Source organism: Gallus gallus, chromosome 19, assembly GCF_016699485.2.
Source record: "Gallus gallus isolate bGalGal1 chromosome 19, bGalGal1.mat.broiler.GRCg7b, whole genome shotgun sequence".
In the NCBI taxonomy this organism is placed as follows: Eukaryota; Metazoa; Chordata; class Aves; order Galliformes; family Phasianidae; genus Gallus; species Gallus gallus.
This window is the reverse complement of record NC_052550.1, coordinates 2,851,581-2,879,568: the sequence shown is the minus strand read 5'-3', so window position 1 is coordinate 2,879,568 and position 27,988 is coordinate 2,851,581. Positions and strand designations below refer to the sequence as shown.

At 41.8% G+C, this 27,988-nt stretch overlaps 1 long non-coding RNA gene across 17 annotated transcripts in view; it reads left to right on the top strand.

Annotated features, from left to right (window-relative positions):
- The window catches only part of LOC101751425, an 84,503-nt gene that overhangs the window by 45,759 nt on the left and 10,756 nt on the right, over positions 1 to 27,988 (top strand). For 4 of the 17 annotated variants that reach the window (XR_006931792.1, XR_005840924.2, XR_006931791.1 and 1 more), the window contains 16 exons: positions 35 to 154; positions 2,497 to 2,576; positions 4,212 to 4,281; positions 4,642 to 4,782; positions 6,276 to 6,438; positions 8,703 to 9,199; positions 9,898 to 10,030; positions 11,263 to 11,469; positions 14,074 to 14,229; positions 17,277 to 17,375; positions 18,035 to 18,151; positions 18,668 to 18,765; positions 19,891 to 22,604; positions 22,764 to 22,832; positions 22,943 to 23,197; positions 24,529 to 26,629. This is a non-coding gene — a long non-coding RNA (uncharacterized LOC101751425). Of the gene's footprint in view, positions 1 to 34; positions 155 to 2,496; positions 2,622 to 4,211; positions 4,282 to 4,641; positions 4,783 to 6,275; positions 6,439 to 8,170; positions 9,200 to 9,897; positions 10,031 to 11,262; positions 11,470 to 14,073; positions 14,230 to 17,276; positions 17,376 to 18,034; positions 18,152 to 18,667; positions 18,766 to 19,890; positions 22,605 to 22,763; positions 22,833 to 22,942; positions 23,198 to 24,528; positions 26,630 to 27,988 lie in introns of those variants that run through there. The other 13 variants (XR_005840935.2, XR_005840921.2, XR_006931794.1 and 10 more) reach the window with 12 other exon arrangements.

Sequence of the window (27,988 nt, the reverse complement as noted above, 5' to 3'; positions counted from 1 at the left end):
TGGTCTTAAAATACAAAACCTTTTTCTCTTGAAGGTGTCATCCCCCCCCAAAAGGGAGCACCTGAGAATCCCTGAAGCCTCTGACCAATACAGAAAATGTTATGCTGAGGGACAGAGCCAGTAGTTTCAACCATAGCAGCAGCAGAAGCAAAAGGTATTCAAGAATTTTTTCTTTATGGTATTTAGGTGGCTTATTTACCTGTCTCTTTGGAATGGGGTAAAATCTGCATGTTGGTGCAGCTTTGGTTTTTGACCCATAATGTCACAAACGTTGGTGGATTGGGGATTTCTTTCCCAATCTCGGTCATGCTAGTACACAGATTTCTTCGTATGAATATCTGGGTGCTAAAAGTGATGCATCCTCTCCATAAACCCTGTAATTGTGAAGTGCATAACTGAAAAGCATTGAACTCCTTGGGATGAAAATGGTGGGAAGGAGGAGTGGAGGTTGTATTTGCAGGGGCTGGTTTGCTTCTGCCATGAGCGCTCAATCAGCTTACATAGCAGCTCCCATTTTTCTCACACCATTTTGTTTCTCTTTTTTTTTCTTCCCAAAGTCCATAACTTGAGGTCATTTTGGGATTAATTGATGCTAATATCTTTACTTCAAAGCAGCACAAGATCAAGCCAAATGTACATGCTTCGCAATTAAAGATTTGGCAAGGTATTATGGATTGGCTTCTACAGCAACAGCTTTCTCCCTGTGCTGTTCTACTTGTTCAGGCCTTTGATATGACTTCAGAGCACAACTAGCTGGGCCTGTGTTATTTTGGTTGTTTTTTTCTTTAAAAAGGAGCATTTTAGCACTGTATTCTGCGGAGATTGACTGTTCTGCTATAGCTAATATTTTTAACTGTCTGTAAAATTGGAACAATTATGAATCTGTAGTCTGACCAGCTACTGGAGAATTCTGGGGATAATGGAGAAAATTGCAGGGGGCAAATTGAAAGATTTCTCTTTCATATTGTGGAGTATCATTATTCCTTTAGTGCTAACAAAGATGAAGCCAATTTAGTATAAATCTTCAAAGCAACATGTGTGAATTTATCTGTCCAGTGCTCATTACAGTTAATGGGAATCATGTGGCTGGAACTTTGCAAGTGCTTTGAAAAGGCTCCTTTTATGGTTACATTATAGACCCCCATGTTAGCTGTTGTGCTGTTGTTTTTATATTGCTCCATTTGTTTCCTTGACATTAAAAAAGCCAAAACAGTAAATTAATTAAAAACTGCATTACCCCCTCTGGTGTTAAATAGACTAAAATACTCATTTTCAAAAGTAAATAGAATATACTTAAATCAACTTGGCACAACATGGCTCTCTATCGTTTTAAATCCCTGTAGTGTTGGATGTACTGTTTGTTGCACACTAATTAAGGTGAACTTAGCTGGGAAGTCAAAATGTTGACCCAGATATGCCCGTGTGAATTTTACTCCCACTGTACTATTAACCACCATGTGTGGTATGGGATTTATATTGTTTTTTAACCTCTAGGAAATATTTGGGTAATCTGCTTGGGGGAGAGGAAAGACATAACAACAGGATCTTATTTATAAGTTAGACAGGTAATGAGCATAGAAGTGTACCTACACATGAGAATGAGCAAAATGTTGGAAGTTCAGTCTTAATTACTGCTTTGATTGCTCTCCTCTTAAAATATATGAATAGCCATATACATTATTACAGAAAGAAGTACGTTTTTTCCTGCTAGCAGTTTGGATAGGCTAGAGAAAAATTCACAAAATAATTCGAAACATGAGAATAATAAAACATTTTCAGTCCAGCATAGATTGAAACACCCCAGGTTGCACGTGAAGAAGGTGCTGTGCTGCAGGAGTTCCTTAATGAGACAGTCCGAGGTCTCTGCCCACAGGTGGGCTGTATGTGCAGCCTTCTGTTTCTCTCACTGCCTTCTTTGCTAGGAGCCTTGAGTGAAATACCTTACAAATCCTCCTTGGATGCAAAATACTCTGAGTTTCTTTTTGTGTTCCTTGTACCTGTAGTGGGCATCATGTTTTAGGTTCTTTATGATAAGAGATGAGAGACAAAGGTTGTACGTTTCCCTTCTTTTCAACCCAGGCTCAATCCACAACACTTGTGCAGGAACCCACATTTTTGAGAAGTTTCAGTCCTGAGCAGGCCTGGCAAAACTCAAAACCAAGTGTCAGAGGGTGGCCTCAGGCCGCTCAGCTCAGTTGGTGACTTTTGCCAGCACCCTGTGCTGTCCATGTTATTCTCAGAGACAAGACACTGTTTTCTTTCCTTGTGTTTGTTTTCCCTCAGTCCGAAGCAAGCTTGCAGGCCATCATTTAGCAATGAGCCTTGCAAGAGATCTAACGTAGGAGAGTATTTTCTCGTCCGCACAGAAACCTAGAGAAGCCATACAGGATGCAGAAGGAGCAGTGCTAATCAGGTCCTCCAGAGAGGCAGGGAACGGACAGAGCTAAGTTTGCAGTCTGATTGTTTTCCTTTCCTTTCCTTCTTATTGTTCTTTAGAGGGAACCAGATTTTGACCGGTCAGAGAGGTGAAGCATCACCACTGTACAAATAGGGTCCTCCAGGTTTTTCAAAAGAAGGTAAAAGGAGAGATGGTGGGAAGCTGATTTGCACTGGGGAGGCTGGTATGTAGATGCAGTCATTCGCTGAGAGTTGTACCTTCGAGTTGTTGATTAAATTATTGCTGCAGTAGTGGAAAGCTTTTGGGGGGTTTGAGTATGGTGAGAGGGTTGTTGTTCAAAGCTGTCACCCTGGAGGGATGGAAAACATTCAGAGGCATTGAATGCAAGTGCTGTTGAGCAGGTACGTGCTGCTAGAACAATGGCTGGCATTGAGCTTTGCCGCAGGAAACCGGCTTTGGTGTCTCAGCTTTCCACTTGCCGTTGCTATTGCCAGAGGGAGGGAGATGAGAGAAATAGGCTACAACAGCAGAAAATCCAATTTATTAAAAAAGAAAACAACCAAACAGCAACAAAAAAACAATCCTGGGGAATTGCCAGTATTAAATGTACTTAGCAATCTTTCTTGGAGGTAAAAATGTGACATGTAGGAGAGAAATAGGGACATTGCAGGGAAAAGGCAAAGTAAATACAAATGTTGCAGTTGCCAAGTTCTCTGTTTTGCGTGCAATTACAAAATGTAGTAGCAGCCCATATGTATTGTAGATGATTCTGTATTATGATTAAACACTGAGGTCTCAACTGGCAAGAACAAGTTGCCTTAGCAAAATGTTTTGTGAAGCCTACGCAGTAGTAAGCATCTTACTTGGATGAGAGAGAAACAAATCCCTTTGGAAAGAGCCATTGGATGTCTCTTCATTTGGAAGAATGACAAGAAAATTTTGTTCAGACTGTCAGATATGTCATAGGGGTTTTGCTGCCAGTGCAGCAGTTTGATCCAAAACCTGTAAAAAGCCTTTACAAGCCTCCTACTTTAGTGGATTTTAGATTACTGTGATGAGTAATCTGATTAGAGAGGAGGCCTCTAAGTGTATAGAAAAATCCTATGGCCAAAGGATGTGACTGGTCTGAAGGACAAGAGTATAACTTGATAGCGATCTTATAGAGGCCAGCAAACAGCCTTTGTAGAGGAAGATCAGATCTGAATGGTAATGCCGCAGTATTGATAATTTCAGGAGAGAAGGGTACTGAAACATGCATTGAGTCTGTCTTTCCAACATTTTCCATGAGCACTGGAATTAGTTGTGCTTTAACATTTTCCCTGGGCACAGCTAGTATTATAAATGATTTTCAGATCCTGGTCTACGTGTGTTTAATCACAAGATAATACGTGTTCATGAGCAGGTCACAAAGGCAGTGGTTTAATTTCACTGTCTACAACTCCCTGATAACAGGTTGTGGCATGGTATGGGTCAGATTCTTCTTCCAAGTAACAGCAATAGGATGAGAGGTGATGGTTTTCAGGTGTAGCAGGGGAGGTTCAGGTTGAATACTGGGAAACATTTCCTCTCAGAATGAGTGATGATGCAGTGGCACAGCTGCCCAGGGAGGTGGTGGGGTCACCATCCCTGGAAGCGTTCCAGAACCATGGAGATGTGGCACTGAGGGACGTGGGCAGTGGGCATGGTGGGAGTGGGTTGACTGTTGGAGATCTTAGTAGTCTTTTCAACCTAATGATTCTATGAATTTACAATTCAGTGATAAGTTAGATAGTAGTGTAGTTATTCGCATGACTAAACAGCATGTCACCTGCAGGGGAGGAACAGTTGTATGTCAGCAGACTGAAGAGGTATTTGGCAGAGTTTGAATCAGCTCTAAAGTTGAGGTAAGAACATTGGGCTAGCACAGACACTGTGCCTTCTGTTTGTTTTAAAGTTAAAGCTCCCTCTCACACCATACTTTAAAATAATGTTTCAGCATTGAAATTGTTTGTCGTAAGAGTAGTTGATGAAAACAATGTTGTGACTTGGTCTTGAAGCAAACAGAACAAAAGATATCAAGGTTGAAAAGCATTGCTATGGTTACCTTATTTAAAGGTGATTGTTAATAAAGGAGAGAAAATTGGATCTGAGAAAGACAGTAATTCTCTGTCTTCTTAAGGCATAGAAAACGTTAGTCTGATATTTTTCATCAAAACTTGATGTGAATTCACTTCATGTTATGTTCATCAAATATCTGTTTTAAGGATCCGATCCCATCTTAACTCAAAGGATGTAGCAAGAAGAAATCAAACTTCACAAGAAGTTGAGGATTTGAAAAAAGGATGTCATTCATGTTTTGAATTCCTGGATTAATGGCTCTGGATGGAGTCCATTTAAGATTAAGAGTGAGTGGTTTTCTCCCTTCTTTAGTATTTTGAGAAGAGAGAATTGGTTTTAAAATGGTTGCAATGTGCCTTTTAAATCACATATGTTCTGATTTTGCTCTCCTGTTCTTTATCATGGTGCATTACATATCCGCATGGGACCTTCGAAGCAAGGAATCTGAGCTTGAGCTGCTAGCATGATTTAAAACCCAAGCTTAAATATTTTAATTGAAGTCAGCTAACACAGAGCTTCCAATCCCAGGGTAGAATGTTGGCTGTTTTTTTTTAATCATAAATATGCCCAGAGTCTCTGAAATCAAAAGAACACCATGTACCAGTAGCATGGTTCATGATGACAGCAACTGTCTCCCTCCTTGCTTACACAAAGACCCCTATTCAAATCTGCATAAAATGTTTTCTAGTTACTTCCTTTCTGGGTTAATTTTTTTTTTTGAGTTCAGAGGAATTAGACCAAAGCTGAGTGATGGCCTCTATTTATGCATAAAGGATCTGTTTACTTTGAAATTACTGGTTAACTGAATATCAGCTTTCATATTAGCCTACTTTATCACTTAAAAGAGATGTTTTTCAATTAAAATAAAAAGGCATTACATACCTAGGGTTACAGAAACATGTTCTTTAAAAATTAAGTTAAATTAGAAACGACGTTTCCTCTTCTAATATTGATGTTGTAGCTGAGAGTCAGGCTTTAAAAGGAGTCAATTAAATTCTCTGCAGCTTTGCTGCAAAATCCAGATTTAAGCTATACAATAAACCAATCATTGATGCTAACAGTTTCAGACCGCTCATTTCTAGAAGTCAACTGGTGCAAAAACATTCATCTAAACCCACATCTCTAATCAACAACATCAAGATTTAAATATGAACGTGTCACAAGTTGAGTTTTATTGCCAGATTTCTGACACCAGCAGGCTCCACAGGGCTGTTAGGAAAGCACAGTTTTTATTGATCCTAGAAATAAGCACATCAGATGGTGTGGTACCCCTCTGCTGCAAGGTTTGTCCAGTGAGTCATTGACACTTCCTACTAATGCAGATGGCTCATCTCCATGAACTCACCAACAAATGCAAATGGTGGTGGAGCTCTTCTGGCTGAGTTCAGGGATGTAGAGAGGGGGACAGTGAGGCTGTTAGTATTCGACGTTGTGGTCCTGGGAGCCAGAAGAACCCCAAAGATAAAACCACAGAGGAGCAATGTGTTTTATCTGGTTTCTTCCCAACAGTTGCTGTCAGACTTGGTTCTAAAGCTCATCTGTGATCCGAACTCTTGGAGTCTGCTTGATAACTGTGCTTTATAGCTTCATCTTTACCATTAGATTAGTTAATGAAGATTTTAAAACTAGTATACTGAAGATTGCATTGCTTGGAAATGATTAAGAGCTGCAGAGAATTATCTTTCCATTTATGAGTATATATGAAGTACCTCTTGCGTACTGTCTGCATTTGCTCTCCAGCAGTATTTTCTAAGCAGTCTGTCTCCTCTGATTATCTCAGCAGTAGCCAAGAGCCGTCCTTCCAGCCCCACACTGTGCAGACCTGGGAGAAAGGAGGAAGTGGTCCTCATCCTAAGGAATTTAAACTGTGAGAAAAGTGGTGATGAGATACAAGTCATGCTAATTTCAAGTGTTAATGAAGCAGAATCCATCCCGATGTGAAGGTGAGCAATAGGGGCAGCGCATCCAGGCTGGTGTTGTGGTGGCTGCCGTTCCATCAGCAGCCCCAGGAAGCAGCAGGCAGTGCTGAGCTCAGTATCCCTACAACAAATACTTCATTCCTTTTAGTAAAGTGTTTGTTTTTTATGTTTGTCTCCCACAGCTTGACTTCCATTGTGTTTAATGTAGTTCTGATCCCTGTTATAGCAGCTTTCTAAATTACATCACGAGTGAGCTAGAAAGGGGTATTTAAGTACAGTGCTAATATGGTTTCTCTGCTCTGTGCTCGTTTGAAAACCAGCTGTGCAGTGAAGAATAGAACTGTTCTTGATGAGAGTGTATTAGTTTAAAACCAAACATCCAACATGTCTGTTCTAGCTATCTGACCTGTAATCTAAACTAATGGGGTTTTGCCCTCAGGCCACCCAACCACTATTCTTAAGCATTGTAATTGCGATGCATCTTGGCTAGGGAGGCTGCTATTTCCAGCAGACTCTAGAAGCAGAGTGTTTGGTTCCAAAGAAATCAGCATTCACTGAAGCTGAAAGTTAATCTAATCCTGTTGGTAGCTGGCATTTATATAAATCATTCGGACGACTTTGTGCAAACCCTGCTCTTTATTCCCCGTTTATTCAGACCCTACACCAGCATAATCCCATCCCTTACCTGTGGTCTCCTGATGCTAGGGCATGCTGATGTTCAATCACAGCTATGGCACTGCTATGTTCCCTAGGTGTACACGGCAGGCCAGGTATTTAGTGTTCTAAATAACAGCATATTTAACCACAGGATGTTTTGCAAAAGGGAGTAGATAGGATGATTTCCACTTTGTGTCAAAGGAAAACAAAGATGCAGTGAAATACATGCACTGATTCAGGGTTTCTTTCTGTGGTGGCACAAGATATGAGCATGGACATTGCAAGTAATTCTCTCCTGGAGCCTCATTCCATGATCACTCCCTCCACGAAAAGCTGCTTTGGTTTCAGGGGGAGTGAGGCTGATCGGTGGTGTTGATAGATTTGTGGCATTTGGGCCCTGCAGGATGCAGCTCTAGGTAAAATCCCAGCCTGTCCCACACCCCGGAGAGCTGCTGCCCGTTTGCTGCCCCTGTTTGCTGCCAGCAGCCTCCTCAGCAGGCGGCTTCTCCCCATGCCCCTGTGCTGCTGCACGTGGTACAGGTGCATCCAGGATGATTGTTTTATTTTGGAAAGGTTCTTCCTCACCCCCCTCCTTTACATCTGATCTCTGTTTTCTCAGGTGTGAAATGGGATAGTAATATGAAAATGCCTCCAGTTTCTTAGATGAAAAGCCTCTTACAGAACCGATGTATTCTACTTCTTTTTTCTCCGAAATCATAACCATGACATTTCACTTTTTTCTCTTGCTTCAGCCTCTTGTGCTTTGCTCAAAAGGAGTTCCCTTTGCTCCCTCACGTAAAATAAACATAATTTAAAGTCACTTTGTCTTTTGGAGTTTGTGCTAAATCTGCAGTGTCGTTGCAGCTGTAAGATTTTAAAGATCTAAGAGCGGTGAATTTTATGTTTGGCTTTCAAACTTTAGAATATACAGACAAATAGAGATGGTAGCAATATTTTCCAGGAAGGTGAAGTAGTACTTGAATTATATGAAAATAATCATCATAAATTTTGATTCTTGTGATTATTTGAAGAACACAGTGGATCTAATGTGCCACTAAAGGATATATTTTCTCTCCTTTTCTATCTCTGTTTTTTTCAGCAACTCGAGGATGCTCTGTGACACAGCCATAATGGGACCAGACATTATGGTCTATTGTGTTAATAATCTGTGAATTAAAGCATCCCCCAGCAAGCTGTTAATGTGATGGATTGTATCAGTGATGTGCTGTTAAAGGGTCCCCAGTCAACCTTGACACAACAGGCCAGAGCGGTTTGGAAGGCCTGGCAGCTCCATCAGACAGTTGGGCCGTGCCTGGTGCACAAGATAAACCTGATAGGAGATCACGGGGAGCTTCAGAGGAGGCTGAGGATGCTCATCACATTGCCAGGGATGGGCCTGAGAGACCAAAATGCTCAGAATCCTCTTGACGAAGAAAAGCAGAAGTCTCAGCATTAAAAATAGATGCTTTTTATCTTGCATAGGATACAAAATCTCTTCTGATAGGACATTTTTTTATGATATTTTAGCAGCTCCAAGCAGTCTTGGATTAGGCCTGTATCACAACAGTAATACACAGGAGGCTATGTTTTGTCTTGCTATGACACCAGCTACTATTGTTTTTGATCTGCAGCCTCTGAAGAGGGATGCTGCATCTTCGACGGAAGGTGTTATGAGTGCAGATTAGTTAGACAAGTGCTGGAGTGAATGCATAAGCAGTGATTTTGCATAATGAGGTATGTGAAATCCCAGTGGAGGTTGTTAAAACAGATAGACAGCCTGTGGTAAACAACAAGGAAGGTAAGCTTTGAAAACAGATGGCTTTGAAAACCTGGCAAATGACTGTTCCATACTTAAAAATCAGTTTTGTTGGAGGAAAATATCTTCCTAAAACAAAAAACAAAATAAAAAAAAAAAAAAAAGAAAAAGCTTAGCCTGCATATTTTCATAAACCTGAACATGTTAATGTGCATTCTGTGGGTAACCATATATCAGCTGTCTTTCCTGCTGTACGTGTGCCTGCACGATGGAGGCAATGGAGCAAATACCCTGAGATGTTCTGTCAGACATTGCCATGCAACTCCTTCTCTCTGGCAGACGTGTTGCTCTTCATTATCACTTTGTCAATCTGTAAGTGTGCACTTTGCATTGGGAAATTAATCTTGCATTCAAAGGGTTAATTCATCTTGAAAGATAGAGCCGTGGAGTGAGATGGGAATGTAGGAGAACATTGCTGTTAGTTGGAAAGGGTGCAGATGTGCCCATTGCCATCTGAGACGTTGCATATCTAAGATGAGAGATTGCCAGAAGATGAAATTCTGCTTTGAAGCTGTAAAGTATATCTGCCTGCTGCTCTTCTATGCCCTCAGCATGAGCAGCTGGAGGCTGGGCCAGGGCTGAGCCCTTGGTCTGTTGTGAGCCAAAGCCATCTGGAAGGTGCATGAAGGCTCACAACCATTTCTAGTGCAACCTGTCCAGTGCTTGCACTCCCTGTTGCATTCTGTAGCTATAAAATAGCTGTGATGGGAATTTGTATAATGTTGACTTCAGGTCTCATAGCTGCCCTGGTATTTCCAGGGGTCCAGCCTGGAGCTCACGCAGTTCTGATGCTGAAGTAGTCAGTGTCTGCTAAAGACCTTTCCCTTTGTCTTGAACTGAATACATGAGATGTGAAATGGGATATATCTCATTTTATTAGACTAATTTGTTTTGTTTGATTTGATTTGTTCTCAGTGTAATCTTGAAGCTTTCCTGTGCAGGTACAAGTTGCTCTGTAGCCCACGGGTAAATGAACTTCCCTTTCCTTAACTGTTCTGTTGCTCCCTTAGGTATAGCCCTTAGATACCCAAGGGCAGTATGGACACAACTTAAAGATGGAGCAGGTGCTCTGATGCCTTCTTGAGAAGGATCACAAACGCTTCCAAGGGATGTCTCAGTCCCCATCTTCTGCTGCAGAATAAGGTGAGTCCCTATGATCTGCAATAAAAACTGGTTCATTCTGTGCCTGGAAATATCCAGAACATGGGGACTGGTCAAACACTTGGCTTAGTACACTGGGATTGCCTTGGCTTGATCTGGTGTGTACACTCAGCTGGAATTACAGCCCCAGCAGCAGAGCCCTAGCGCCAGCAATGGCAGCCCATGCTCTTAAATCCTGGGAATGTTTGGGAAGAAAACAGCTGCATGCTGCTCTTGTTTCTCAGCTTGTTGGAATGGGATGGTGCCTGAGAGATTGGTGCATGGTTTGTGGGAATGGGAGCCATGTGATACACGAAAAAAAGAGCAATTATTCTTTTGTCATTGGGTTTGCAAGGCCAGTGCTGGGGCGAGCCCTCTGTGTCCCGTGTTGGCAGAGGAGGGGGCTCTGCTTCCATTGACATTGGGTGGGGGAAATATGTGGTTAGGAAGTAAGAAAAGCAAAATTAATCCTCTTCATCTTTCTTTTCATGAATTGAAGTACTTGCTGTGCAGCTCATTTCTGAAGGTACTAATACAGCTGTTGGGAATTTTTGCCATTATGTTGGGGTTTTTTTGATTAAAAAAATGTGGATTACAAAACTGGGTCTCAGTGCAAGAGAAGGCAGTGGATTTTTTTTGTGCAGTAATTCCCATTTTTGAGTGATCTCAAAATGTCCAATTTCAACACTGGCAAAATGATGAAGTGAGCATTTTTATTGTTTTCATGCAACATTATTGTCAGCATTTCAGGCAGTAAGTTAGAAGCATTACATTTGCTTGAAGTAAAAATAAAATGATTGACTTGATGATATTTTCTTTGACATTATTATTATTATTATTCCTTGACTTCTCAGCTCTATTTGCACGTTGAGATCATTGGGTGAGCAGCTTCTGAGAAGCCTACAGGGCAGGAAACAATTTAATTTTCAGTGGGAGAAACCTTTGCTACACAGAGATTGGTCTGAATGGAGGGTTTCTGCTGCTTCTGCACTGAGTTGTATGTTTGCTCTTCTTTTGGATGTTTGTACCCATCACTCAGATATTTCTTGAGCTCTGCCAGGCTCTGCAATGTGCTCATTTTTTACCAAAGAGACCTGTAATTTGTTCAGTGTTGAGAGTAACGCTTTTAGGCAGATGTTCACAAGCACTTCTGTTACTCTGCTGAAAATTTACATGCATTGGTTATTTGATTCTATATATAATAGTTGAACTGTCCTGGAAAATCTCACCTCCAGTGTCTCAAGATCTGTTGTTTGCCGTGCTTCATCGAGGTCGTTACAAATGTCTGCTGGAGAGATAGGAAGTTGTGGAGCAAATGAGAAGGGACAGCACTGTCCTGTCATTAACAGGTTCAGAAGAAGTCGGATATCCCAGCAAGAACACAGAATCACAAGAGTTGGAAGGAACCTCAAGAGACCATTGAATCCAACTCCTCTGCTAAGGTAGGAACCCTACAATAGGTTGCATAGATGGGTGGCCAGCCAGGTCTTGAATATCTCCATAGGAGACTCCACCACCTCCCTGGACAGTCTGCTCCAGTGCTCCATCACCCTTATCATAAAGAAGTTCTTTCATATATTTGTATGGAACTTCCTATGTTCAAATTTTAGGCCATTGCTCCTTGTCCTACCGCTACACAGCACTGAGAAGAGCCTGGCTTCATCAGTCTGCCTCCGACCTCCCCTTAGATATTTACAAGCACAAATCAGATCCCCTCTCAATCTTCTTTTCTCGTTCGGTTTCCAGCTGCTGGGAACGAGGTGCTTTTATCTCTGCTGCTGCACCAGCTCTGTGATAAGCAAAGCCCAGAATTGCTGTTAGGAATGTTTATCACACACGGGGGCAGTAGCACACCGTGAAGATGCTCGCTGTGTTAATCCCGACTGCGGTGATTTACGGGCGTGCAAAATACAGCGGGATATTTAGTGTTCGTTAGCTGGCTGCGTGTTTGACAGCTGCTGGCAATGAGTATTAACCTACATCCAAGTCTGTCATAAGTGGTCCGTGATGAGCAAAAAGAAGTTTGGTGTTCGCTCCCTTAAAGTGATCTGTACGTCAGTCTGTACCTCCTGAAGCTTTTGATTCCAACTTCGACACGTGGCCACTCGTGTCTGTTTAGATGTCTCCGGTGCCATCTGAAGCCTGAAGATAAAATGCTACTTTGGAGAACATCGTAGAACTGTTCTTCTCCTGCCTTGGAATCCACCCTAGTATTGAACTGCCCTGGTTTTTAAAATCTCTTTTGCATTTATTTTCTCTGATACAGTTAGGAGAAAAGTTACTGTGCTTTTCAGGGGGGTTACTGTGTGCTTAAGTGCTCTGCTGGACCCAGGCCAGAGCCAGCATCTCGCAGAATGGAGCTTGCAATGACTCAGTTCGTCCCCAAATCTCAGCTTTCGTCACAAACCCCAGGAAGCAGAGTCTCCTGCTAGCCTGGGAGTGTCCCAGCTTTCCAGATGGCAAAGAGAGTGGTTAAATGACTTGCTCAGGGGAGCTGGGAGATGAGTGAGGCTGGGCAGATGCGGGGGGCGGACTCTGGGGAGGGTTTTGTCTGCTGGCTTTATTACATGTTTGTTATATTTATGCTGCTGCCTGGGTGGTGTGACTGGGACGTAATTGCCTGAGTCCGTCTGTTCCACGAGGTGTTTTGTAGGAGAGCTCTCAGGGCAGATGAGGGACTCTGGTTGCTCCTCAGCCATGAGCTCTCTATCAGTATTTCATTGGAGCACAGGGAAGTTACACAGGGTATTATTTTAAGGTAATACCTTCCGTGCATTAATCATTGCTTGTTATTGACTTGGTGACACATTGCTGTTGGTGAAATGAACTGTGATATAATTAGGAGCAAATAATACCCAGGCATGCTGTGCTAATTATTTTTATGTGAACCCAATTCATCGCTAATATAAATAGCAATATTAATCACAGCAAGTATCAATATTTATGCAGCATGCTTCCATTTAAGTTCAGCTGTAGGCGACGATTCTTATATGTACACCGAAGAAAGAGATATAAATGGGGTTAGAGAGTCTTTTTAATCACACCAAAGGATAGAACGTCTCATCCATTGTATGACAGGAAGCAAATTGGTCTTTCCTTGTAACAAAGAACTGCAAGACATTACTCCAGGCTGTTTCCCTGCAGTAGCCCATGTCTTCAATATAACACATTGAATTAATGCCCTTAGAAGTTGTTTGCATTTATAGATAACTGTTCTTCCCTTCTCCCATTTCTAATCACCTTGTTGGACATGATGACCTCTCAGGGTCCCTTCCAGCTCAAAGGATGCTATGATCCTGGGCACAGCAGGTGTCTTAAGAAGGATCTGTTGTAGGAACGAGAAGTGTGTTCTGCTCCAAAAATCTCTCTGAAACCAGAGCTGACTTGGTTAAGCTGCAATCACCTTCCTGTGAATGTGGCAAATGGAAACCTCATCTGCAGTGTGGGACCATGCAGGAGAGGGGCGAGGAGGCATCTTGCTGCACAGAGCACACAGTGGTGGCACGCAGCAGAGCCTGGGGACCGGGAGGGAGAAGCAAGGCAGAAGATTGGCATGTGATGCTGACCCTGGGCAGGGATGTGCCAGTGCATGTGCAGAGGTGCACTCAATAAATGAGACGATGATGTATGGCGTAGTACATCACGTTCTTGAAGGCAAGGCATATATACTCACCAGATAATGTGCAGCGTGTGAAGTATTGAATATATCAAAGAAAGATTAATCTTTGTCTGCAGTAACCATGCACGTTTTCTGTCTAGCTGAGCCAGTGCTGTGTAATTTAAAATGTGGGGAGTGTGTGTGTTTGCTTCTGTTTTATGACAAAGGGGGAATGTATTTGTGTATCACGTTAGAGGGTGTCAGGGTACACATCTGTTACTTTTAGGATGAAAAGGGCTTTCTCCATTATTTTGCAAAAGAAAATGTTCTCTTAGCATCTTTAAATAAATGAGGACTTGTCCCTTTTGTCAAATGCTGCATAAACTCAGAAAGTACAGCACGTCCTCCCCCAGCAAGACCTGCAGACAAGCGAGCTTTATTCTTTCAGGTCTGACCAACAGAAGGAGTGGCTGCAGTGCATGCTGTGCCTTTAGTGCACTCCTCAACACGGCACCCAGAAAATCAAAGTGTGGAAACTGACAGAATAACCATTGTGTCGCCCTTTAGCAACTATCTGCTAAAACATGGAGGTCGTTCTATGAAGGTATGTGTGACTGAAAGCTTAGTTCAAACCTTCCAGTGTGTGTGTTTGTGATTAAGGACTGGTATTTAGTATAGTTCAAATTGCAAGGACTCTTCTCGCCTCAGCGATTTGTATCTGCCATATTAAGATGAACATTTAGAACCTTAATGTGATGTCTGAAACGATGATTAATTCACAGCATTCATCTTGGTTTGCTAATCATTCTGGTTTTAGCTGATATTTCTATTTGTAATCTCCACAGTTAAATTGCCATAAAATATCATAGTTACAAATACATCAATGAGCAGTTGAGAGGATATGACACATAGTAATTTAGCAATTAATGCACACATAGAGAAGTAAATTCAAGAGAAAGATACTAATACAGGTATGTTACTGGGAAAACAAAGCAGGATTAAAAAAATCCCAAAAAGCTGCAAACTGGGCAATAAGTGCCTATGAGCATTGCAACTCTATCACCAAATGGCAGTCTGAAGATACAGAATCATTACAGTTGGAAAAGACCACCGAATGCAACCATCAACCCACCCCACCATGCCCACTGACCATGTCCATCACTGCCACATCCCCGTGGTTCCTGGGCACCTCCAGGGATGGTGACCTCACCACCTCCCTGGGCAGCTATGCCACTGCAGCCCTGCTCTTCCAGCCCAGTGTCTCTGAACAAAGAGTAACAAAGGGTGCAGAAATGGTGCTGAGCACCAGTGGTACCAGCTGGAAAGGATCCTCAGTCCATGCCTGATTAAGCTCTGCTTTGCCATCTCTCATAGTGTGGACAGCTAGAAAATGTCCCCCACTTAATAACACTTGGACTCAATGCATCCACTGCAGAGGCACCGGGGAGCTCCAGGATAACATAATTACATCCCAACAGTATTATAGGAAGGGCAAAGAATATGTGCATCTGCAGACAATATAGAATAAAAGGCTTTTCTTCAAACAGCAAGCAGAAGCTTAAAAGGGGGTGGGGAGATGCTGAAATAATCACAATAATTGCACAGATTTCGATGCACTCAACATGTGGTGAAGTTTGTGGTAGAGTTGGTTTATTTGTTTAAACCTGGCTAATTTATCTCCTGCAAATGATGGCCATGATGAACTGCATTAATATGATTATCCTTTTCAGATCACTGTAATGCATGAAGGAGAAACTTAGAGCTATGTTTTCCTTTTGTTGGCTATTAATTGCCCATGTAGCTCTACCTGGGTGCACAGGGAGAGATCCATTTCTTTCATGGCACACAGAAGCATAAATTACATGAAATTGAGGATTTCTTTTCCCACTCCGTGCAGGCAATGCTTTGTTTGGTGTTTATTCTTCATAGAAAATATTTAGTCATTAATCTTACACAATACAGTTGGGGATTTTGAAATAAGGGAATTAAGAGTTCAACCACACTTTCTTTGAAGGATTCTTTTTACAAGGTATAGTGAGTCCCGTGCCAAAATCATGTATAGCAATGAAGAGATGAGCTGAAAGTGGTAGAGGTAGAGCAAGAGTGACTTTTTGGTTCTACTGAACTGTCTTGGGAAGTTACAACTTATTATAGAACGGGAAGAGATTGGAGGATGACATGATAATATGAGATAGAGCCTGTTTCTTAATGGATTGCAGTGCTTAATGGGATTCTGACTTGCAAACATACTCATTTCCTTTCTCAACACCCTTCATGAAAATGCACGTGTCAATATGGGTCACTGCTGTCACCCTGCTTTCATTCAACCATCCATTCTAAATAATAATGAACATTTAAAAACTAGCAGAGATTTTTTAATTAGCTCAGTCCCTTGGGCACAACTATATTGCATACCTTAAGTTCCACAATTCTCTTATGTTCTAGCCTTACCTTGATAGTACATATGCTGCCATTCACGAGGGGTTTAAAATTTGGCCAATTTAATTTCTACCCATAGATTTTGTTGTAGAATAGTAAGTGCATTTTGATTTGATCCCCTACAATGAGAACAACTGTTCACTTTTTAAAAATTTGTTAATTTTCTGCAAGCATATTACCTCTGATAGGACCCGTCTTAGGTGTCTTCTGTGCCACTAAGTCATACAGGAGTAAGTTCTAGATATCTTCAAAGTAAATAACCTTCGTGTTTCACCATTTTTTGCTTCAGCAGCCTTCCTTCTATCTGAGTGAGAGGTAACCAGTTTTGGGTAGCAGGATTTTTACCTGCCCTAATCAGCCGAAGAATGGGTGATCCTTCTACCTATAGCTCTTCCTTGGCGACTGCATACACGTACCCTCAGCCTCTCCCCATCAAACAGATTGCAACAAGTGTCAGGACTACAGGGTTTCCGTATACTCCATGATCATCAGAACACCTTGCAGGGAGAGCGCAGCGAGGGGTACACCTGATTGAATGGTAGAGGCAATGACATTTTATATATGTATATATATATATGTATGTATGTTTGAACATAGTGTGTTCTTTGCTAGAACACATCCCAGTAGCTTCTGGGCAGCTTTTCCATTTGTTTGTAATGCTCTTTCTATTGATGCTGTGTCCCACTAATCAATAAAACTTGATTAAGGATAATAATGAAATGCGGCAGCCTGCAACCTCATTAAATGTAAAAATCCAGTGCAGAGTGTGGTGAGTAGAGTCAAAGAATCATGACTCAAAGGACAAATATATGGCTTGAGATCAGAAGAAACTCAAATTGATATTGCCTTTTTCTCATGACTTCGTCCCACGAGAAGAAGCTATCGCTTCCATGTGTTGGACATAGATTTACAGCTGGACAGGAGAAGAAACCCTATGTGATAAGTGTCTTGTTAAAGATTTGCTCTTGTTTCAGATGAAACCAGAAAGGTTGCTTTAGAATGACTGAGAAAAAATAATTAAGGAAAAAGAGATATATTTTCGGAGGCTTAAAGAATGCTTGGCTAATAGTCAGTGAGGCATTTTACTTTTGTCTTCAGCTGTTCTAAACATTGTAGCTGTGATTTAAAACAGTTGACGTTTTGGAGTGAGATGTCATCATTCCAAATTTTTAAGAATTATTTTTTTCCCCTTTCTCTACATGTTTCTCAAAGGGCAGCGTGCTGGAATGCAAACAAGAATGTGAAGTGTTTTGTATGAATGTGGATTCTTCCATTCCAATACTAACTGGCTGTCAGCAGTTCTCTTTGAAGGTCTGTATGGAAATAAACCTATGTCTCGATTTTGGGGCTGGTGAGACTTCCACTCTTTGAGGATGAGAGTAGAATTGGAAAGCTGGGGGCTGCAACTGGAAATTCTTAAAACTTGCATTAGTGACTTAAACATCGTGGACTATTGATTTAATGCAGTCATGGACTTTGATTTGCCTGCTGTTTTCTAAGTTGTTAAGGGTATTCATAGTCCTTTCTCCATCTTTTTGTAGCACCACAAAGGTGTGCTACTCACTTTTTCATAAGATGGGCCTGTCGTATCTCAGCACTGGGAGCTGCTTCTTGGAACAGTAGAGCCACACTGGAAATCTGGGAGACAGGAAAATTTTCCTTGGATTGTTTTGTGCTTGTGGGAGGATAGGTATGTGGTGAGAAAAGAGCTGGCGTGCTCTGATCTGTGATTCATCTTCCTTTAAATACTTCAGGCAGTAGGTAAGGTAGGAGGCAGAACCTCATCTCTGGAGGGTCCTTCCCACATAGGGGCTGCTACAGGTTTAGAGGTTTGAGTGCAAGACTCCAGGATGGTTTGTAGCTGGGGGAGGCTGGCTGTTTCTGCTCTTTGCTAGAAGAGTTAGGCAATCCTACCTTGATGTAGGAGTTTCCTTGTTGATGTTCTAATCACCTCTCTTTGGCCTCTGCAGCTGGAGCACACTGGAGCTCAACCACTGCACAAGGATTAGAGACTCATACGTTCTAAGGCATTAGTAAAAATATATTCCAGGTGGATTCTGTCTCTTAAATGCGTCATTATTATTAAGGTACTGTTCTAATTACCACATTTCAGAGAGCAAAATGAGATGTTAGAGTAGAAGTACTTGACAGTGGATAACTTGCATGCTGCTTGCTTACTGTGTCAGTGCAAACTTAGTGTCACGTTTGTAATTTGCCCAGTTAATCAAGGTTGTGTTTGAATTTGTTTCTCTTCTTCTTTTCCCCCAAATGGAAAGCTAAATGCAATCCGCTTTCTAGAAGCTGTTTTTAATTTTGACCGTCCCGTAACATGCTCCAGTAATGAAACTTATACCTCCATTTACAGGTCCTCTGTGTAATTTATAGGCCTGATTTTCTTTCCTCATAAATTCCCACCCTGCTTTCTAGGGAGGCAAAGTGTACATTAGCCACTCTCCCAGGAGACTTCCATACTGTGCATATAACAACTGTGAGATAATAACTCAGCCAAGGAGGGCTGAGTGTGCTCAGATTCCAGCACCATGCAGAATCGGGTCCTCAGCTTGACCCCAGTATGAGCCAACAAGGGGCTGTTTTTCTTCTAGGCAGTAGAGTTTTTTGGCGTGCAATCTCTTCCAAAGCATTGACTCATGGGAGGAAGAGGGAGCAGCTTTTCCTTTTGCTCAGCATGCAAGCCTCTGACGTGAGTGATTCTTAAAAGTGTCATTAGAATGCTGTAGCTCAACTGTATTTCCCATTTCAAAATGTGTATCAAATGACTATGTTGGTATTCTTTAAAGGATGTAAGTACTAAGATACAACTGCTAACATGCACGGAGAGTCGGCTTGGTCAAGCTAAGCCAGTGTTGTAATTTCTCTTCAGTCCTGTGGTTGGGGACCTTTTAGATTGAATTCATTAGTTCATGGTAGTTTTGAGATGTAACATAAGCCTCCAAAGGGATCTTAAGCTTCTCTTTTTTATTAAAATGAAATCTTCCCTTGGCATTTCTCTAGGCTCTTCTCCAGTCACAAATAAAAGGGACACTGCTAAAGGATATTCTGCTGCACACTTAAATGCCAGCAATCCAATTAAAGAAATGTTTAACCTTTTGTAAATAAAGCTATGGCTTGCACTGTCTTTCAGCTGAATGAAAAAAAAAAACTAATTTATTATTAAGCTTCTTACCTAAGACTGATATATGTATTCACAATACGGTTTACAGCATTATAGGCCCAGAATACCATTAAAATTATTCTGTCCAGAAGGTCAACTGGCTGCTGATTTGGAGGCTGTGTTTGTAGATAGCTCTGCTAAAAGGAACATTCTTCATTAAAGCAACCTGTGACCTGACAGCGTGTAGTCACAGAAGTTCTGCTCCAGATGATGGAATCATAGACTCGTTTGAGTTGGGAGGGACCCATAAAGACTATCTCGTCCCACTCAGTGCATTGCACAGGGACACCCACAGCTCCATCAGGTGCTAGAGCCCCTCCAGCCTGACCCTGGGTGTCTGCATGCATGGGGCAACCAGACTTTAGACACTTCACAGTATTTTTTATATATTTCCTTGTTTGAATAAGATTTTTTTTTTTTTTTTTTTGTTAAAATGAGGATCATTTTCCAGTTACAAGGAGTTCAGGCAGATTTACATGGGAATGTGTTCAAGCTCTGATGTGCTTTGTTCTGAGCGTTGGTCAAAAATTGTTTTCCAAGCTAAACAATTAGTTCTAAATCTGAATGTCAATTTTGTATTGCCTCTAGAAAATCTAAACAGTGTAAAATGCCGTGCTGTAATTTATCTTTATTGCTTCTTTTGCTTCTGCTCAGAAACAGGGTCTGCTGGGATGTTCTGTCCAAGGAGATTGATCAGAGGTGTCGGAGCGAGCTGTGCTCAACTGGGCCTGGCAGCAAAACTGGGAGAGGCTCACAATGAGGGTGAAAGGGAGGAGGAAAACCAGACGTTCTGCTTTTATCATTGTAATGCCATAGGGCTTTAAACAGCAAAATCTGTGCTGGTAGGAAAGCCCATGCCTAAATATCAGTACCAGTTTGGATGATAAATATGGACTAAGAGAAGGCTCCTAAGTAGAGACTTAAACTGACTGGTATCCTCCAGGTGTGTAAACCTACTTAAATCCTGAAATAAAAACAGCGTACTTCAAAACTAAATGCAACTGAAGAACAACACAGTGCAAATTTCAAGTCTGCTCCTTTTCTTTCAGACTTGAGAAGATCTGATGGGCCTAAAAGCTTTCTAGTCTAAGTTTTCTAGCTGTGCTGCTTTGTTTCAGGCAGGATATCTGTGTTAGAGTTCCTTGTTCTTGGGGCCACGATATGAGTAATATCAGCATCAAAAGATGGTACCTTACCAGTTGCAAGGAATCTGGCTGGGTTCTTGTGCAGTTTTACTTCTTTTGCAAGTCTTGTGGCAGCCTGCTATAGGATGGGCTCCTCACTAAAGGTGTCTTTAATGGATGGGAACAGAGATGTCCTCTGTCTGCATGTTTGCTATGTGTGCAGTTTTCCAGCAGGCTTATTCTTATCTGTTTGTGTGGCTCTTTGCATGAAACTTGGCATGGTTTTGGAGATGTTTTGGTATTTTATTGATGTTGCTCACAAGGCAGATACATTTTCTCTCCCTTGTAAGCTATGGAAAAACCTAAAGCTTCTTAAAAAATAATAATAAAAAATATATAAAGCAATTCAGCTTTTTGAAAACGCATAATTGAAGAGCTCTGAAATAATTGGCTTATTATAGTGCACCCGTAAAAATGAATTTGCATCTCATTTATGAATTAATAGATTCCCTATTACATGAGACTGATTGTTCTTAATGTGACTTGCATGTAATTTAGCATTCTTTACTCAAACCCTTTGTAGCTACACACTGGGGGAGGGAAGTTCATTCCAAAATCATGGTGCTAGATCTGAGATTATGGAGAATTCACAAATGGTTGGAGCGTTCACAAACTGGGTCCTGGATATTGTGCTCTCAGCATCTTCTTTGCCTCTGTATTCCCATCCCAGCTGCACGCTCTACTGCAGAAGCCTGAGAGTATCAAACTAATTCTTTTATTTGGGGGAATCCCAGATATGAACACAGACTGGCAGAAGAACTCCTTGAGAGCAGCCCTGTGGTGAAGGATGTGGGGTTCTGGTGGAGGAAAAGCTGACATGAGCAGCAGTGTGTGCTTGCTGTTCTACAGTTCCTTGCTTTGCCATCACTGGGAAGGCTTGGTCACATTGCAATGAGAAGTGCTGTTACGGAAGATAAACTTCAGCTGTGAGTACTTGGGTAGCTGCTAAGTGCCATGGATGTGATTTTGCAGACTCCTCACTGTGACAGTCATCCAGCCTTGTTCTAAGGGGACTGTCTGAAGTCTCCTCTCTTGCACTTCAACTGATGGAAGGTGTGGTACTGCTTTTGTTTGTTATGGGGTAGCAGGTAGTTGTTCCTTGTGGGGGGAAGCAATTCTGGATTGAAAAATTACAGAAGGACCTTATGCTCTTTTAGGCAAAGCACAATACACAGAGATCCATTAACTTCAGGAGATAACCATCAACATTGATTGCAGATGCATCAGAACAGCAGTGAAATCCTTTGTGCTTCCTTTTTGTCTGTAAATACTCTCAGTTTAGCAGTGTAACAAATCCAGCCAGAAGCACCAACACCAAACAGCCAGGGAAGCATAACAGCCCCCTACTCCTCTTACATCAATTTACAGCAGAGATTACGTTTGGTTTCAGAAACGTGGAGATGCTCACCCTTAAAAGCTACCATTTCATATAAGGAAATTATTCACTTTATACATGAGAACAGGTTAGAACAGTGTCAGCACCGATGCTGGGTGTTGCTGGGCTGCCACTTGCTGTTAGGGGAACAATTACTCCAGCTCTGAGCCCAACCCTACTTTGGGGCTGGAGCTAACGAGGCACGTGGTGCACTGCAGAAATGGGCTCAGGAGCTCAGCTCAGGCAATCCCTGCTGCAGCTGTTGTGCTAACACATTTCTTCCACTCCATCCGTTTCCCTGTCTGGCAGACTTTGTTATTGTTTTGCTTAGAGGTGGTTTTACACCTCGGAATCTGCAAAGGGTTGTTATAAAGCTTCCGAGTGTAGGGGTTAAGCAGGATCGATCTGTTGGCTTTTCCAAAACGAGTGCTCTACCGCACTGGCCTTTGAGGGATAAATGTCTTATTCAGACAAATCCACGATGCTTTTCAGAGAGAATCACTTTGCTGCACAGCTGTTGTCAGGGAGCATGACTGGTGCACGGATTGCTGGCATAAGGCAGCCAGCAATGGGATTCTCTTTGCTTTCTTTGGGGAAGGTGGAAACGTGCATTTTCAAAGCAGCTCATTTAGTAAATGTCTGCTTTTAATCCCCAGACTAACTCATTTTCATTCTGTTCCTATCTCCGAAGGTGAATTCTGGGCACAATTTGGAAGATTCCTTTCAGCTTTCACTAATTGGCAATCAAAAGTACCCATCATCCTGGATCCAAAACGTCAAGTCTCTGCTTTGAGCATAAACTTGCTGCTGTGAGTAAGGAACAAGCTGGCACAGTGCATATCTTGCAAAGGACACGCCATGATTACTGCTATGCTAAATTGAAAGTTGGAGAGAGACAGTGGAGAGAAACTCTTAAACCTGTTACCATGTTCATTACTCACCACTGTTTTTGTATTTCACTGCCACAGATCGCCATGCAGACATAGTGCTCATTATCTGTGCAGGAGGTCGCCTTTGCATGCTGGAGGAAAACACTGGTATGCCTCGCTAATTTGATTTTAATATCTGTGCCACGCTATTGTTTGGCCTAGAAATTAGATTGCTTTTCACTAATATAATTGGCTAATTAAAACATCTTCTTCTCTAGGAGATGGGGAAGATACCTACAGTCCTTCTGTGACTTGGGACATAATAAAGTAAACATAAGTCAGTTTGTAGTGCAACAAGAGCTCATTTGGAGCACAAAGACAGGAGTGTGCTGAATGCAATTTCCTTTGTAAGTTTTTGAGATAATTTAGAGCCCACTCCTCCAATGCTGAAGTGGAGATGCAAATGCTTGGAACAGAAGACTGACCCTATAAGACTGCCTTGGTGATACCTGACAGATCGTAGGATCATTAAGGTTGGAAAAAACCTCTAAGATCTTCTAGTCCAATTGTCCACCTACTGCCAATATTACTCACTAAGCCATGTCCCTCAGCCCAGCATCTCCCCTTTCCTTAAACACCTCCAGGGATGGTGACCCCACCACCTCCCTGGGCAGCTGTGCCACTGCATCACTGCTCTTTTGGAGAAGAAATATTTCCGAACATCTCTCCTGGAGCAACTTAAGGCCATCACTTCTCATCCTATCGCTGTTATCTGGGAGCAGAGGCTGACACCCACCTCACCTCCAACTCTTTTTAGGCAGAGAGACAGAGCCACAGCCTCCTTCCCCTAAGATGCTCGTTGGACTCTGTGTTAATACACCACCCTCCAGACAGGGCTCAAGGAAAATCACCATCCATCTTTGAGTCTGGAAAGAGTTTTAGATACTTATGCTAATCATATTTAATTTCTATGTGCAAATGATCTTAACTAAATGTAGGCTTCCCTTAGTATCTTCAATTAAAAGCTCTGGATGTACTCCAAAGTTGCAAATTCCTTCACTAAGCCAGTAGGGAATGATAATGAATTATTGCTAATATAGCCATAAAGCTTTTATTTGCATAAGTAATACGAAGCTAATGTGTGGATAAAATTAAACTTTAAAGTGAAATATTATTAAAACAAAACTGTTAATGAATTTGGACACATTCTTGAGCAGGTATATTTGGCAGCTGGCTAGAACAGATAACTCTAATAGAAGTCTAGTTGAATCAAAATCAATATTGAACACTACATAACATGCTGAAGATAGTCTAGGAAGTTGTATGTGCTCGTCTTCTCAATTCGGAGGTGCTTCATCATTGTTAGCTTTCACAATCATGACTAAAACAAAAGAAGGTGTGATTGTGGAAGGAGGAATGAATCCCTGAATTGAAGTCTTTTGTTCTCTCTTTATTGGTATAATTAGATAGTCTTGAGAGAAAGTGTTCTGAATTCTCACAAGAGAAAATGAAGATTGGAAACTTGACTTGCATAAACAGAGCTTTACTCCTGGTTATATCCAGGTGCTCCAGCGTGGAAAGGTTCACTATACCTACAGTATTAAGCTTTTGTGCTGCCATTTGTCTCTAAAACAACGTACACAGAACTGCATAAAGCTCTCCTAGATGTCTGACCTCCATATCCCAAGCCTTCTCCCATCTGAGCTAGACACAAACCGTGCTGTGAATGCCAGCCTTTTCTGCCAAACGGACCCATTGAGACAAGCTGGGGTCATGGAATGTTTTGAGTAGAAGAAAAAGAAGCATTTCTGGGGCCGGAGATTTCATTATTTTGACAAATGAATTCATTTTCTCTGTTCCACAGGTGGGCTCAGCACTTTATCTTTTTGCAGAAGCCAAAACTCTGACACTTGGAAAGATGAAAGTTGTCAACTCTCAGCTGGTGTTTCATCCAAGGGGAAAGGCCTGTGTTGACTTGAACCATCTAAGAATATGTCCATATCTGTCTTCTTTCAGAGCAGGCATTTCAGAAATAACCCAGGGAAGTTGTTGCATTTCTGCAAGGCCTGTGTACCTGACCTACATACACAGCTTTGAAAACTCCAGTCCTTAGGAACTACAGTGAAACTCAGTGTTGCTCTATGATGCAGAAAAGCCCACTATGTTTCCCTTTATTTTTTCTCAGTATTTTACATGAAAATGTTTTGGCAGGGAAAAAAAACAGAGGAGATATTTCTACTTGTGTTTAATTTCAGTTACTTTTAATGTTTCTTCGGCAGTATGAAATTAATTCCTTTTTTTTTATATATATATATATACTGAGAACAGAGGATGTGCTGTGAGGCTGTATGGTTGTATGGTAATCTGTTGAACCACAGTGGGATAGTGGCCTATTTTGTGTCCAAAAGGGGAGTTGGGTGTTTGGGATATCAAGGATCCCCTGCCATTTTTGCAGGTGTATTTTCTGGTTTTGCACAAACAGCTGCTGGCACAGACACTGCCTCTTGCTCTGCTCCTGGCCTTGATGCCCAGTCTTGTGCTGGTAGGATGCACAGGAACACTTCACCCCTTGAATTCCCAAGGAAGTTTTACCGTATCTCTTATAAGCCTTGCCTGTTTTAGGTTCTTGATACACTCAGATCCTGAAGTTTGTACATCCCAAATTGCCAGGCTGTTGATCTTGGCGCACATGCATCTGAACTAATAACTCGCTCAGTTCACTGGAGACTGCATGAGTAAATAGGGAGCAGTGGGAATAAGCCCAAAGCTTGTGGGGCTGGTGGCATTAATAATACTTCCACTGAAACACACCTGTTGTTGCTTTCCCCAGAGGAAAATTTGGTGTTCAGAAGCCCCCCGACACATGAAGAGGAAGATGCAGGCTGTGATTTTAGATCTCTGATTCGGCACCACCTGAGTGGGTTTGAACTGCGATTTTGATAAACAGATAAGCACAAATGGTGCCTTTCTGCTTATTACTTGGATGTCAAATCTCAGCCTCATGCAATTGGAACTGCTGACTTATTAAACCTTGGAAATTGGGCTTGATAACAGAAACAGCAACTCAGTGAGCCTTCATTACAGCTGCGGCACTGACCATGACATAGCTCTTCACACAGAGGAGTTCAATGTGAGGGAGTGAGTGTGGTAGAAACCATTTGTCAGGACTGGTGTTAGCTGTGAATGTGGCTGTTCTCCATGCTGCTCACCAGGCTCAGTGGGGCAGTGTTAGCACCAGGAGAGTAAAACAGAAGCTATTATCTTTTCTTTGTGCCATGTTTTCAAGAGTCAGTTCAACATTGGAGTGGAGACTGTCTGCTGTGCTGCTTTAATAGCAAACCTGGGGAGTTTTGATGAAGCATTATTAAAAAGTTATATCACAAATGACTGTTTAGATGTGAGTTTACTCAGTTCTGCTTTCGTTCACTGCTGCTCCTCAGTTTTAGAACTATTTGAATAGCAAAATGCATGTCATCATTTTCAAATGCTTAGAAGACAAAGCCAATGTTTCATCAATTTATCTATGTCCCAAATGGCCCTTCTATCCAAGACTGTGCTCGAAACTCTGGATTACAGGCATAAAAGATGAATAGAATTGTAATGATTTGCTTTAAAAGAGCACTAAGATTTGGGGAGTACAATGAAAGCCTGCCATAGCCTAAGCATTTTTCTTCTGTGTTGTTTTTCAAAGGAACACACTGGTAAAATCAAAAGAGATGGCAGGGATATGTTTTATATTACTATACAAGGGCAAACAGATGGTTTACTTTTTCTCCTTTTTAAAATATGTAGCTACTGCATTCTCATTATATCTCTTGGAATGGTTTCAGATATCAATTCAGTTTGCAAAACTGAGTTGATTGAATAATAGGTTTATCACAATTTCAAATCAATTAGAGATACTCCTCGCCAGAGGAGGAGATGGTTTACTTAAATATCAATAATAAAACTGTATAAGCTATGAATTACTTTAGACTATTTAGCATTATTACATTTCTCTGTTACAGGGACAGTTCTGCTGATATCAGTTGGCAGGAGCTGCTAGAGACAGGGCAGGCTCAATTATGACCAGATGTAAAGTAGCTGTCAGGGTCCTCCAGGGGCATTGCTAGCAATTCCCTCCTACCAGCCACTGCCAGCCTTCCTCCTCTTCCTCCTCCCTGTCTCATGTACTTCATACAGTATTCCTCCAGAGGGAATAACATTATCCTGGAGAATCTAAATTTTAAAGAGAAGGGGATTGAATGAGCTGATACATGTGGCTTTTAAAAACCCAGGTGGAATACCACGTTATCAGCACTCTTCTTTGAACAGTGTTGATTTTTATCATTCAATCTGTTATTAGCTCGAAACATGATTCCTTCCTTAATCTGCTGTGCGTTTCCCATTGGGTTCCCCAAAAGAAAAACATTTGCTCAAGCTCATTTCTGTTTGATGAAGCAATGCTGCTGTAGCTAACTCTCATGGAAATCAGTTGCCTTCATATGAGGAGTGCTCATTTCTTCCAGGACATGAGTGTGCCTTGGGAGTGTGTTCTTTCCATGCAAGAGAAGACTTAATGTGCAACAGCAGGACTTGCAGTTCTTGCACTGCGTGACAGGACATGTTTTATGGACATCTGAAAACTTGTAATTTGTGGGCTGCCTGGCGGCAGGCTTGTGGAGGCTGGAGCTGTAGCATGCTGGCTTGTTATTAGCCATGAAGTGCTGGGGTAAATTTACATGTTGCTTGAGATAATTTGCAAATCGATAAATATTGTCTTTGCATCCTCCAGTGGAATCTGAAATACATCTGAGGTCTGTGAGCTGCGCCTGGCTTTGCATACAGGAAATGAGTGTTGAGATCAAAATTGGGATCGTGTACTGAGAGCAAATCCCAGGCTGCAAAGCCCCTTAGTGTTGAAGCAGTATAGGAGCATTATAGCACTCGGGATCAGTTGAATCCTGAACCAGTTTCAAATCTTTCTGCATTATGTCCTTAGTTCTATTCTGTTGGTGGCTTCTCTGATTGCAGACTTTTAATTCAAATGAAGGGAAGAAGTATTTCTAACCCTTTTAAAGAACCAGCTCCCCTCACCTCTCTAAGTAAGAACAACCCTAGAAAATGTTTCATGACTCAAGTGTTATACAGGTCATGCACATGGATGCCTGGAAGACTCATCAAAGGCCCTTGGGCTCCTCGGGCTGCGTCACTGGCCTTGGGTAGGTCTGGAAGCACTATTTTTATGGCAGAATTTAAGATGCATCCATAGCTTTGACTTTGAGCTTGAAAGATGATGGATCACAGAGAGCTGCTCCTGGCTGGGGCAGAAGGTACTTCCTGGC